A 14,544-nucleotide genomic window follows, 5' to 3' on the forward strand; every position below is an offset into this window, starting at 1 on the left:
TGAGCTAATGAATCAATTTACAAAACATTTGAGTGCAATTGCCAGTCCATTGAAGTTAAATGAACTGTTTAGCGAGCTATTTGCGCAAATTAGGCTCAAACAAAACACAGAAAAACCAGCAAAAAAAAAAGAAACGACACCAGCGAGACAGATAAGAATTTAAATTTAGGTAAATATAAAGTGAGTACAACGGAGGACACCTTGCATAAGCTTTTGAGTATCACGTGAATCCAAGATAAATATTCCGACAAATCTTGTTTAAGGATTTTTATGGATTTAATCCTCACATTTGAATGCCATGCGGCAAAAAGTTTTGAGAACGTTTTTGTGCTGATGTTGGCTAGTTTTGCTGCCCAACCACTTGATGGCCATTTTATTGATTTGTTGTTGCTGCTGCCGCTACAAAGTTTTGCTTTATAGCGCTTCAAATTTATGGAGCTAACAGCAACAATAACAATGTCTTCCCGACCCTGAAAGCACCACCGAAAAATTTGCATGCGCTGACCAAATTTATTTTATTTTTATTCTCATATATACACACAGACACGCATAGACACAAATACATATGTATACACATGTATGTATGTGTTTTAATTTTGAAGGGCAACGCAAAAAAAATGTCGAGCAACAAATTTAAACAGTGCACGCCCATTTACTTTTGCAGCCGTTTTGTTATTTATTCCCACTCAGTTTCCCCTCTCCGTTATTTCTTTAATACTCATATTCCGACGTACAGTCGAATTATAATGTGCAAAGCAAAAAACAACATTAGCATAAAACGCTTTTGAAAAATTTTTGCAAGCTGCGCTAAAAAGTATGCTATGAAAAGTTTTCGAATCTACGACTATTTTTCGTGTGGCTGCAACGCGTTTGCTGGTGCTGCTGGTGTTGGTGTTGATGTTGTGGTGGCATCCAAACGGCACGCGCTAATTAAAAGAATAACAACAAAAGACCGAAAACACTATAGAAAACAAACAGCGGTAACGAATGTACTACTGCTTTACACAAAAATATAGAAAATGCGAAAAACGCGAGAGACCAAGAGAGAGAAAATAATAATAATGGAATCGCGTATACGCCACGTGGCGCTGAAACATGTGCGTGACGCGTAAATTGCTTTTAATTAATTTGCGTGGCCTTAAACCTTAGAACAAACCTTGACGACGACGACGACAACGACGACAGTGAGAGCCCACAATATCTTTGCCAGCACAAATTTAAAAAGAAAGCAATTAGATTTGTTCGCCACGGCAACACGGAACACAAGTGCACATAATTGTGTGCAAAGTCATTCAACAAAAAATAGCGAACGAACTGTTCTTGCTAACTTTGCCTTGGGAGTTGACGAACTAATTCAAATAAATGGTTTATAAATACGATTTAAACAAATAGAAGCTGAAAGTAGATTTAATGCTTACTTCAGTCTTCGAGCTGTTAAGAGCTTTCACATGCTCTCAGCATTGAAGCCATTTAGCTGGGTCAAGTATAAATGTGTTTTGTGTAGAGTGTCTACTCAGATTCACTTAGGAGCACTTTGTGTGAGAGCAGCCAAGCGTTATGGCCTTCGAGGGGCGAACTCTTACTTCCCCCTTTGGGGCACTCCATATGCATTCGAATTGTCAGATTTGAACAATTATTGTTGGAATTATGAAGCGGTTGAATGTAATTACGAGTACGAATGTCTAAGCCTCAAAAAGGCCCCAAGCACAGGTCACGTGTATGCTTGGCGTAACTGTCATTTGTGTCCTTTTTTTTTGGTTTGTTCGGATGAAATCAAAGCTAATGACGGGTCGTTAGTCCAACAGGCAGTCACGTATTCTAATTTTATTTATTTGGCTTTCTTAACTCCGTCTACCTTTTATAAGTGGAGTGGAAATTTATGAGCTACTCGTAAGCGATTTTTTATGCTTTTTAGTGCTCAAAAATGCGACACTCGACGGCCACCTCAAGAGAGGATTATCAAAAATGTAGACAAGTGCCTCTACTATGTACCAAACTCAGCTTGGGTCGAGCACAACTGCCTGGGGTCATTTGGCAGCTGGCCGTGTTGTAGGTGATTAAAGCTTCTGCATTATTTATGTGGGTCAGCGAAACGACCTTTAATTGGCTCGCAAGTGCGCTGTAATCTCCTTTCCGTACTCAGTTTCCCTCTAGTCCTTTCGCTGTCTATATTTAACAGCAGCAACACGAAAGTTTCATCCAACTTCCACCCCAAAAGAGGGAGCTCAGAATGTCGAGCACACCGTGCTACTAGTGTCAGAATTATTATTATGCAGAAGTGGGCCAATGGCAGTGCAAGCGGATGTGTTTCTTATATCAGTTGCCCAAAGAGTAGAAGGGTATTATAGCTTTGTGGAAGGAAGAAGGTATCTCTTTAATACTATATATTCATGATAACCTACATCTGAGAAACGAATAGAGATCTAAAAGACAATCTGCTATATATTAAATATAGTAATATATAAATATACCAAATGTAACATTTGGTATATATTTACTATGTTTGCAGTATATACCTTTGGTATATTTTAAGAATAATACCGGTAGCGGGTATTTCACAATCGAGCTCACTCGACTGTAGTTGTTATACCCGCTACCCATAGGTAGAAGGGTATTATAACTTTGTGCCGGCAGGAAATGTATAACAGGTAGAAGGAGGCATCTGCGACCCTATAAAGTATATATATTCTTGATCAGCGTCAACAGCCGAGACGATATAGCCATGTCCGTCTGTCTGTCTGTCCGTCTGTCCGTCTGTCCGTCTGTGTGTCTGTCCGTCCGTCCGTATGAACACCTAGATCTCAGAGACTATAAGAGATAGAGCTATAATTTTTTCGACAGCATTTGTTATGTTTGCACGCAGATCAAGTTTGTTTCAATTTTTCTTGCAAATCTATAACAAGCGTAATTTTAAAGCTAGAGTTACGAGTTTTGGTACATACAATATATAAGTAGTTATGATTCCTGAAAATTTGGTTGCGATCAGATTAAAACGAAGTTATTAAAGAAATATTTTTGTATGGGCAAAAATACTAGGGGTCTGAGTTGCTTTGGCCAACAATCTGGGACATTGTGCCGTCTAGGATATATTTTTGGTGTACTATATCGATATATATACCATTTGGTATATTTTATATTTTGCAGTATATTTGGTATATTTTGAAATGATACCGCAATATTTTGCCTTTATTAAAATGGGTATTTCACAATCGAGCTCACTCGACTGTAGTTGTTTTTGTACTTTTTCGTTTTGTGAAAAAGAGAAAGTATAACCCTATACTCGTAATAACGCCATCAACATTTAAAGAGTTTCCCTTTGAAGTCGTGCCAAATAAATAATATAAATATTAATGTACATATATTAAAGTGGAGCATTCTCAATTCAACTTTCAGCTGCTGAAAATTGAACATAATTAAGTAGGAGCTCAGTCTTTAGTCGCTGTAGAACTACGCTCGTAATGCAACAAATTTTAAGGACATTGAACAATGCCTGGCCTGGCACTTTGCCAAGGTAGTCAGCCGTTGGTAGGGCAGCGTAGGGGAAGCTTTGCCGTTAGCGACATTCGTGGAATTGAAAAGTTTTCACTAGAAAACAGGCCAACAATGAATTTCACGCATACCAACGAGAGAGCGAGAGAGAGAGAGAGAGAGAGAGAGAGAGAGAGAGAGAGAGAGAGAGAGAGACGGCTACGGCCTGGAATTGTATTGCACTCCAACGTTTTACTCAATGAATCATGGCGAACAGCTGATTTATATTTATGAGCTGTGGCCCACACACACTCGCATACTTTCGGTGTACTTGGGCAATGCGTGTGCTGGCAACGATTGGTGTCCTTGATTCGATTCAAGTACGCCAGTCGAGTGCGCCAAGTGTCTCATTGTGCATTTTGTGTGGCCGCCACGAAGGTCGCCGGGCAAAAGACTAAAGCCTGCTGCGGTCGGGCAATGTCATTAGGCGGCGTCAGCGACAGCGACAGCAACGGCGTTGGCGGTGGCTGAAAACTGGGTTGTCGTCTGCCCCAGTTCGTACTGTCAGCCGTTTCCTAGCTCAACACGAAGTGAGCAAACAAAAGTCCGATTCAAACTTCGAGACACAGACGTTGTCGTTGTCCATGTCCATGTCCGTGTCGAAGGCAATGCGGATAATTGACAACGAGCTGCCTCTGTTGCCGCTGCTGAAAATCAATTGAGTGACTTTGCATGTAGTAAAGCCGGGGCTATTTTTACGCTTGCCACACAAACACACTCACTCATGTGTGTTCTTGACTGTTACTTTCAGTGGTCTGCTCTACACATTGTTGTTATCGTCATATCGGCCCTTTGTCAATATTGAACAAAGACTTTGAAGCGCGTAAAAAGTGAATGAAATGTGGAAATCCTCGCGACACATGTTTCACTCTCTCTCGCTCTCTATCTATGTATGTTGTTGTACTTGTTGTGGTTTCTCTGTTTGCCTGTCGGCTTGAGTTAACCAGCAGAGCACACAACACGTCAGACTGACTCAGGTGAGCGCTTTGTGTGCCACTGTAGGTGGGAACCAGCAACCAGCAGCCAAGGCAGCTGCCACAGATCCCGCAGGCGCATCATTTGTGCTCTTTACTGTTTGATTAACGTTTTAACGATTTGAGCAAACAATTGTGGCAATAACAGTAAGCAAGCAAGAGCAGCCTCCGCAACAACAACAACAAAAACAACAACAAATGCCATTCACAAGCATCGCCCTTTTGGCTGGCCCACATCAGAGTAAAGTACCTGATGCTTGTTACATACGTAGCATGCCACATGTTGCTGCTCAATTAAACTAAAGCGATGCGGACAATGTGTTGAACAACACGACACAGCAGCCAAATAAAATAAACACATACTCCAATTGACATTATAATTAAGTAGTTTACAAGTGTGTATTTTCTTTAATTTGTGTTCGTACTTGACAACAAAAAAAATGCTTTGCAAAGTTCTCTAATTAAATATTATGTCTGAAACAATATAAACATAAGTTTTGAAAATATGTAATCAATATGTTTCTTTGTAATTTTGGATAGAGACAAGAAAGTTTCGCTTGCTGTGATTAATTGATTCTATTCGTTTCGCTCCAACAATTTATCATCGATAACTGAGAAGGCATTTGTAAAATGTGAACAGAATTTTAAGCAAAATCTTCAGACACAATTTAATGGTAAATTGTAAAACAATTTAACAATTACACATTAAGAAAATTGCAATTAGGCACTAAACGAATTAGTCCGTTATGATAATTAAATTTATTGAAATGGCATTCTTAGAAATTATGCAAATGCAATGCAAGATTCAGATCAAAGTGTTAAATTTGCCAATTAGCAAAATTACTTTCATTTGCTTGAAATGAACTTGAGATTCACAATGCACAAAAGTATAATTGATTCATGTGCGATGGTTATTCGAATCCACAAACCTGGCCAAAAGTGCTGACGTTGCACTAATGTAAGAGAGTATGCAACAGGTGAGTGCGAGAAAGCTTTGAAGGTTAGGTAACTCGATTATGTCATCAAGGTCGTTTCCTTGGCCAATCAATAATGGCTTCAGTTGCTGCCATTGTTTACGTTGCAGTTTAAATCAAGCAAATTACTGGGCAGTCAGTATATATGCCATATGCATATCAAATGTGCGAATATATCGATGTATACCATATACCACATATATATATATATGTATGTGGGTATGTGTGTGAGTTCTGACTGCACTTTGCCTTATTACCTACGCGCACTTTGCTATTCCGCGTTTCGCCATTGTTGACTTGTTTGCAAATTGGTTTTCCCTCAGCGTAATGCCTGAGAACTTCTTGTCCTTTGCCCCTTGCCTTCTGTCCTCTGCCTTCTACCGTCTGCCATCCGCAGCCAATCTTCTCCGATGCCGCTGTCATTGCTGACATCCTTGTACTTATTGTTATTGTAGTCGAAGTTGTTGTCGTCGGCGTCGTAGTCGTCGACGTCTTCTCTGGCAGCGTGGCGTTCATTTTAAATTACTTCGTCGCGTAAATTAAACAAGCGACAGTGAAAGGCGTCACTCCACTGCACACAATTCCCGTTTCAATACGTAGAAGAAGTAGTCGCAAGCACTTCTTCTACCATAGATTGTGTATGTACAAGTACAAGTATTTTTCATCTTTGTAGCAACAAAAAATTTGATTATGGTTTTTGTCGAAGGCGCGGCTAATTTCATTTTGCCAGACCTCGGCCTAATGCTGAGTGATGTGGCAGCAACAACTGCGCACTGCGAACTGCGAACCGCCTCCGTCTAATTTCATTAAAGGCCAAAAAAATTATTTAACAGATTTTTGCAACAGCATTAAAATGTGTGTGGTATGTGTGAGTGGGTGTGCAAGTACGGGTGTGTGAAGAGCACTCGCGAAATGGAAGCCCAACTCATTTTTAAAACACGCGCCGCATTGTTTAACTTTAACCTTTTTTATGAGTTTCGCTTCTGTTCTCTGTTCTCATCTCAACTCGATGTGTGTTTACACATAAAAACTCACACACATTACTGTAACTGCCCTTGTATATGTGTGTGCGTTTGTGTATATTTGTGTAAGCTTCTTAATTAGGCGACGCTTTCGCGAGGCGTTCCTTTCGCCTTTCTGCTTCACTGTAAATAAGTTCCTCTAATGAGCCTTCACTCGAATCTGTTTTGGATCTTTTATTCGTTCGACGCGGAGTCGAGCGACGCGAAGCTGTGCGGCTGTTGAATCTAATCAGGGTTCAATAAACAGCGCATCAGGACCTTTTGCCAAGCAGCCTGAAAATGCAAATCAACAGCTTAAAATTTAATTTAGGCGTTAGCTGTGTAAATAAACCGAGCAGAGTCGAGTCGAGGAACGAGTTTTGTGTGCGTTTTTGTGTACTTAGGAGCGCGCTTCGTTGGCCATTTATGACTTGGACATTGTCCCCAAAATTCAATTCCAAGCATTTGGTTAACTTTGTTAAAAAGTCAAAATTAAAATCAGGCCAAAAAGTCAGCAGTGCTGCTTGCTGCCGCTGACCACATTGTGGCCTTTTCCCGACTTAGTTAACTTTGAATTGTGTATACGCCGCGTGTTACAAAATAAATGCAAAGAAAAACCCTAAAAGTAAGCAATTTTTCCCTGTTCGTTTCATTGTTGTTATTATCATCATCATCATTGTTGTTGTTGTTGTTGTTGCTGTTGAGTCAGACAAATTGCAGGACTCAAAGTAAAGTTGATGAGCTCAAAAAGTTGGCTGTAAATTTGGCTGAAGAATGATTTAATTTTGTTTCGGAGCGGGGAAGAAGAAGTCGAAGCTGCGACACGTTTATCTGAAATGGTTTTTTGGTAATAAGACCGTGTGCCGTGGCGGCCAATCGACTAACCGCCTTTGAAATGCGTATACAAAATCGATAATAGCATAAATAATGCATATATGGAGCTGTTAGCAGTGCTCACTCACCATCGAAAAACACACGAGAAACGAAAAAAACATACAAGCGGCGGAAAATGAAAAAAAAATTCCTAAGAGACAATGGCCTAGGACCGACGACAAGGCCCAGGGGCCAACGAGAAAGGACAAAGGCAAACAGTGAAGCTCATAGACCGAGCTTACATATGCCTGACACAACACAAAAATGAAAGTTAAATCCTGAACAACACAGAAAAAAACGAATGTGTGCTTATGTGTGTGTGTGTGCGTGCCAGTGCGAGTGTGTGTTTAAGTTTGCTGGAAAAAGGAAAGAAATGCGAGGTGGACTCTCGTTGGGCGTACAAAAGGATAGCTCAATGGCTTCTAAAGTTGCAAGCCAAAGCAACGCAAGACCTGGTTGCGACGAGTGCAAAGCAAACACAAGTAGTACAAAGAATACTCATACACGAAACACACACGAGGGCTGTCTGAACAATACTTCCTAACAACCAAACAATCTCGAGTCTGAGTCTGGTCCTGAGCCTGAGCCTGAGTCTGGGTAGGTCACTTGGGAAATGTCAGAAGACTCTGTCGGACACCATGCAAACAGTTTTCGCTCAAAAAATGCTTAGATAACATTTTAATAAGAACGTCGTCCTGAAGACAGCCAAAATACGCAATTTGATATTTTATTTACATCATAACGGAAGTTAAAGTTTATCCTTTGTTTACTTCACTTTAAATTTCTAACTTTACATTCAGCTAAGTTTAATCTGCGACAAATTGTTGATGGGAGGCAGTCGAGTGTAGTAGGGTTGATGATACTTTAGCTGATTTTGTTACAGTCTTGTTTATAACATGTACCTAAATCAACGCAGAAACATTGACAAGGATGCGCAAGTTCTCGAAGACAAGCGAGTCCCACTTAATGACATAAACACTGTCAATGTGCCCAAGTCTCGAGCGGAAGTCATTTTAATGAGAACCTCAAATCGCTTTACGAATACACTCAGCTCTCTTCCTTTCTCTTTCTCTCTGTTTTCTCTGTTTTGTTATTTCTCCCCCGAATATTAATTTTCAGCTCGCTCGCTGTCGTTCTTCACGTTATAGGCGAAATCAACAAGCACTTCAAGAAGTATATTTAGTAGCTAATAAAATGCAAAAAGCGAACGGAAAGTGCAAAACTGATTTAAATGCTTTTGTTGGCATATTTCCGAATTTGTTTTTGTTTGTCCCGCTTGATTGTCGATTAATATCAAACATTTATGACAACTAAGTGGTATTTTATGTTACTCCTGCTGTTCGATTTCCAATTTCTCTTTCTATTTCCTACTGTTGCTAACAACTTTTGGCCATAATTTGTGTCCTTGACTCCACATAAAATACTTAATATACTTGGATTGTGAGTAGTAGTAAATGATGTGTCAATATTGTCGAAACAAATACAAATGGAAGTTCAGTAATTTCAATACTTTCTTATTGTGTTATTATGCAATATTAAGTTTACTTCTTTAAGGAAATCGATTATAAATTGTTTGCTAACACGAGTGGAAATCTCTTTGGGTAATTTGTTTGCTTTGTGTGTCGAGTTCACGTCAATAACAATAGTTTAGTTTACATATGTGTTTATGAAGTATTTAAATTCAATTTTAGAGCAAAGTATGACAAGTGGTTTAATTAAATTTTCAATCGCATTTCCTGTAGCAGTTTGAAGCTACAGTAACTTAGTATCATTATGCTGACAATGAATCTGATAAGCTTACGGCTAAATCCAAAGACAGAGATGGAGAGATACACACAGCGACAGCTGTAAGAATGGCAAACAGAAATGCCTACAGGCATTTATTCTATTTATCATTTATCCAGCCATTTATCGAAAGACATTTGAGGCGCAGCATGGTGTCGAGAGGTGTGAGTGGAGGGAATCACGACGACGGTCTATAAAATATATGTTTGTATATCGCTACAATGAATAATGCCATTTATATTGAGAACATTTATGTGCAAATATTTGCCAGATTTAAGCTGCAGCATTAGCTGGGCATTATCTGAATTAAATAAATTCAAATCTCTCTTATGCCATTGCTGTATTATTCTTCTTCTTATTATTATTATTATCGGCTAACGGGGCATTCGACAGTCACAAAGTACTTAATGATAGTGTAAAGTTTCCGGCAAATAAAACATTGACAGTCGAAACTAACTAAATCGTCACAATACGAGTATCTCACAGATACAAAAACTTTTTCAAGCGTAGCTCAAAAAAGTTTCAATTTGTCTATGCCACGCTCTATCTCTATCTCTATCCAACTGCCTGTAGGTGTATGCGTATGTGTGTGTGGCACTGTGGGAGTGTGTTTGGGTGCGTGCTTGTCTATTTTGTTCGCCATGTAGTTTTACAATTTATGCAGAAAAGTTTGCATTCCTCGTGACAGACTTTCTATGAATGCCAAATAGCTGGCGCATGTAATATTCGGCTTTTGCTAAATTTGATTCCAAAGACCAGACAAATATAGCTAGCTAGATATTTTTTTTGCCCAGTTATTTATTTTTACAAAGGTTCAACTATGAGTACCTGAGTCCTATGTTAATAAAATCGATTGCTCGACCAGAGGCGTAGGCTGCTCTGCTCTATTATAAAAATGAAAAATGAAAGAAAAATCAAAATAAAAATGTCAGAGTAAAGGCAAATGTCAGTAGATTTAGGTTGAGCTACACAGCTACAGCTACAGCTGTGGTTGAAACTGCTGCGAGTCGAGTGGCAGTTGCCATCAAGGCCCAGCAGCCAAGAGCCAATCAGCAGAGCAGTTCCTATGGGCCAGTACAGTGGAACGCATCGCTCAGTTATGCCAACAAAAATTATTATATTAATAGTTATATCGGAGTAAAGAAAAATTAATATCGAAATTGTTTTGCCCTTGGATTTTTGTTTGTGCAACGTAAAACTTTCACTTTTATTAAAACATTCTTTATTCGCTACACTGATTATTTTCGCTGAGTAACGTGAAATATGTCTAGCCAATTTCATGGCTTATTCAGCATTTTTGAGACCAGTGTGTGCGTGTACTTTCAAGGACCTTTTCTGTTTGGGCAGAGGCCAAGGAGAGCCGCGACACAATGTCACAACCGTTCATTGGCAGCATATTAAAAATGTCAGAGACCACTAACGTTTTAAGTTTATTAAATATGAGCCTCAACCCAAAAAACCAAACCCACTGAACTTCGACTTCAGCAGCTCAGCATGAAACTGGCCAGCCAGGATTGCCAATTTACGTAACCAGTTAATTGAATGGTCTCTTTTTTGGCTAGCAACAACCACTTGCCAGTAGAGAGTATAGAGAGAGCAGATGGAGCGTGGAGCATGGAAAGAAAGTTTTATTGTTTGCTTACTTGATGAACGCCGTGGCACGAGGTTAAGAGGCTGGAGCCAAAGCTGTTTATCGAACTGTAGTAGTAGCAGTAGACGACAACGGTGGATGAGTCTGAAAGTCTCGGCATCGCCATCGGAGTCCTTGTCATTGTCGTTCTTGATTTGCGTTTTGTTATGTGATGTAGGTGGTATGCGTGTGTGTGTGTGTATTTGAATCCTTGTGGCAGGGAGGCGCGGCTGTTGCTTGTGGCGTTTGCAACACGAGAATGAAACTTTTTTTTGTTTTTGTGTGTTTGCTGTTTGTCTGTTGCTTTTATCGCAGTTTATTGCTGTTCTTGTTGTAGTTGTTATTGTTATTATTGTTGATATCAGCGCAAAAGTTCCTACACGCGCTTCTCCAACATTTTTAGTATCTTTTTTTTCTCGTTTTCGATTGCGCGTATTTGCTTGCTTGCTTTCTGATGTTGTTTTTGCGATTTGGTTTTTGTTTTTAACGATTTGGATAGCTGTGTGCAAACAATTTAATTTGTCATTATGCCGAAGTCTGTGCTATTTTTATGGCCATTCGCAAGTAAAAACCGAATGAGCGAAATCGATTTGTAAGAACGGAATTTCTTTCTGTTTTTGTTCTTTCTTTTTTTTTGGTACTCACAACTGGCCGCAAGTTGCCGCACGTTTCAGCCAGCGAGCGAACGTAAACACGTACAAGACGCTACACGAACACACACACACAAACACACTCGCTCACTCCAGGGATACACGGACATCGACACAGCGTACAGCGAACAGTTACAGATACAAAGAAATACGGACACGGACACACACAATTCACGTAGAGTTTTGTATCGGTTTTTGTTTAGGACGAGGTTTACGAGCTGCGGCCAAAGCCAAAGCCAAAATCGAAACACGCACGCACATGTACAGAGCGTCTGATATATACGGCCGATGTCCTGACACAGTCCTGTCGCCTGTCGCTGGAGTGGCACTTGAGTCAGACGCCAATGTTAACGTTAACACAAACGCCAGCGGCAATGCCGGCAACTGTCAGTGGCAACTTAGTTCCCTTTTTTGCAACACATGTGTGACAAGTGGTCACAGGTTTCAATTGTTGCCACACTTGCTGATGATGTTATTGTTTTTGTTTCTGTTTCTGTTTCTGCTTCTCTATTGCAACAATTGCCGTCCGATGCTGATGATGATGATTATGTCTCGTTGCTGTTTCGATTGCTGATCCGCTATGGAGTCTGCTTACACTGGAAACTGGACAGCAACTGAATGTTTCGACAGCGTGCCATATCCTTTGCCGGCGGCCAACAAAACACAAGATACGGCGAATTCGAAAGGAGAGGGAGAGAGATAGAGCGCGTCTGCGCATTGAAATTTGGCGCGCAAGGCGAATTTGAAACGAGCGCAGAGTTGCATTCGAGCGTAGTAAATGCTGGGAGTGTTTTCAGTGCATATTAAGTATACGTAAATGTTGTGAAACAATATTTATTTACTATGCAAAATACAAAAAATACGAAAATTCAATTGCATGTTAAACTAAATTGAATATTCTTAAGCCCCACTCGATTTAAAAACGCAGCTACTACGTCCTGCGCAACTCTGCGAGCTCGACGTGTTGAAAATTTGTGGCGCCAAGCGACAGCAGCATCCCTTGAGTCTCGGAGCGGAGCACAATCGAATGTCCCGCATAATCAAGACGCCAAGTGCTGCCCAAGGCAACCATCAGCAGCGCTCATATTCCCCATTCCCCCATTTCTCCATTTACATTCACATTTACACTTACATTCACCACTCGCGCTCACATTGAAAAGCCCGCCCTCTTGGCCCCACCCCCTCTGCATGCAGGGCGTCAATATTTGCATTTGTAATAACAATATTTTGATGGCATACCCAAAATGCGTGCGTAAATCTAAAAAAGATTTGTTATTACTGCTCGCGAGCTCGTGTTCGTTTTCATGTCGCGCAATGCAGACACAAATAATACTGTGTGGAGTGTGGCGGGGGGAGAGCGGGACACATTACCAACAACAACTAAAATATTTGAGTATCAAATCGAGTCAGGATGGCAGCTCATACGAAGTGCTGTTGTATGGGTCGGTCTTTCGCTCAAAGTTATTAAATATTTCATATATAAAAAAAAGTGAAGAAGTGGAGAAGAGAATTTGATTTCTCGATTGTCGCTCGAGTTTTGTGCCGGTGACAGTTGTGAGAGAGTGTGACTAACTCACAAATTGAAAATCTTCGGGTCTATTTGACGTGTCTTGTGCATTTAAATATTAATTCAACAGCAGCACAAAAACGAAAACAAAACAAGTCTGTCTGCTGCTAAGCAGAGGGTTTTAGTGACTAAGAAATATCCTGCAATTAGAGAAAAGAAGTACAACTGAAGAAATATATCAACCAATATATATTCTGCAATTAATTCAAATATTTATTTATAAAATATATATAAAATAATAATTAGCAAACACAGAAATGCATCAATTAATCTTATGCTAAAGTTCAACTGAAGAGATACATCAATTAATTCTTTAACAATTAAAATACCTTGTGCAATTAATTCAAATATTTATCAAATATAGAAATATAATAATCAGCAAATGCAGTAATGCATCAGCTATTTTTTTAACAGCACTTTCTGATTTTTGCTTTTTATTATTTCCTATTTGCAAAGAAAACGCAGACATTTAAGTTTATTATCTATCAACGAGCTGTAATTGCATGGTAATAAAAATAAAACGAGAAATAATAACTCTAAGAAACACCTGTTGCTGCTCATGCAGCAAATATGCATAACTCCATAAAGAGAGAGAGATATTATCTACTTGTGCTTGTGATTTTATGATACTCTTTTGCAACGTTTTTTACGACTACAGGGTATAAAATTGTGAAATGCTGAAACATTTGAAATGGCGCTCAGTTTTTGACACCAACGTGTCGTTGTCACTGTCACTTGACATGGCCAAATTGGCGCATCTTATGAGCGATGGGCGTTGATTGGCTGCTTGACATTATGGATCACCGTTGTGGGCGGGTGCACCTAGCACCTAGCAGCTATGTAGCACCTCATATAGCACCTAGCACATACAATACTAAGTGCCAAAGCACCTAGCACCTAGCATCGACATCATCAGCATCAGCATAAGCATCAACATTTGCCTTGGGGCGACATTGACTTCGCCAGAATGTCAAGTGGCAGAAGTCGAGCGTGCAATGATTTCATTTTGACTTTGATGAATGAACTTTGATTTTGAGTTATATTTATTATGCGCATATTTGTGTGTGTGGGTTTCAAAGATGATGCACAGTTGGCCGGGAGTAGCCCATGCCCAAAACTAATTTCGCAGAATCAAATCAAAAAATTAAAAACATTCTCAACACGTCTCAGATTGCCAGCATTGCATTCATTTTCAGACAACGAAATTCACTCTCTATGCGCATAGTTTACTTAACACATGTTACACTAATCGGTTTACGATTCGAATGGTTTTCATACCAGTGTGCAGCGTTACGCTCTCTAAAAAGTTGTACATGCTAAAATTATTATTAAATTGATGGATGTATAAAAAGTTTCCTATGGGGCTGATGCTCAAAATTAATATAATTTCTTGGCATACATATAGAATTATTTCACGCGCCCTGCTGCGAGGCGGGGCTGCCGATTGGCGATGGCGATGGCGATGGCGATGCCAATGGCGCGGCTGCTTTCACGCATATTTGGTGAGGAAATATTTAAGTTGAAATATTTTTGCTACATAATTTTGTCGGCATTTTCAATAA

At 39.8% G+C, this 14,544-nt stretch overlaps 1 protein-coding gene and 1 long non-coding RNA gene across 4 annotated transcripts in view; one reads left to right on the forward strand and one right to left on the reverse strand.

Moving 5' to 3' along the window:
• Window positions 1–14,544, forward strand: part of LOC133837025 (uncharacterized) — a 107,464-nt gene that overhangs the window by 25,130 nt on the left and 67,790 nt on the right. The gene's annotated exons all lie outside the window — the stretch shown is intronic.
• The window catches only part of LOC133837010 (octopamine receptor beta-3R), a 149,039-nt gene that overhangs the window by 24,854 nt on the left and 109,641 nt on the right, over window positions 1–14,544 (reverse strand). For 2 of the 3 annotated variants that reach the window (XM_062267652.1, XM_062267653.1), the window contains exon 1: window positions 10,779–12,029. The exons of the other annotated variant lie outside the window; for it this stretch is intronic. The gene's annotated coding sequence lies outside the window, so the exon portion shown is untranslated. Of the gene's footprint in view, window positions 1–10,778; window positions 12,030–14,544 lie in introns of those variants that run through there. 3 annotated transcript variants of the gene reach the window in all.

Source organism: Drosophila sulfurigaster, chromosome 2R, assembly GCF_023558435.1.
Source record: "Drosophila sulfurigaster albostrigata strain 15112-1811.04 chromosome 2R, ASM2355843v2, whole genome shotgun sequence".
NCBI lineage: Eukaryota > Metazoa > Arthropoda > Insecta > Diptera > Drosophilidae > Drosophila > Drosophila sulfurigaster.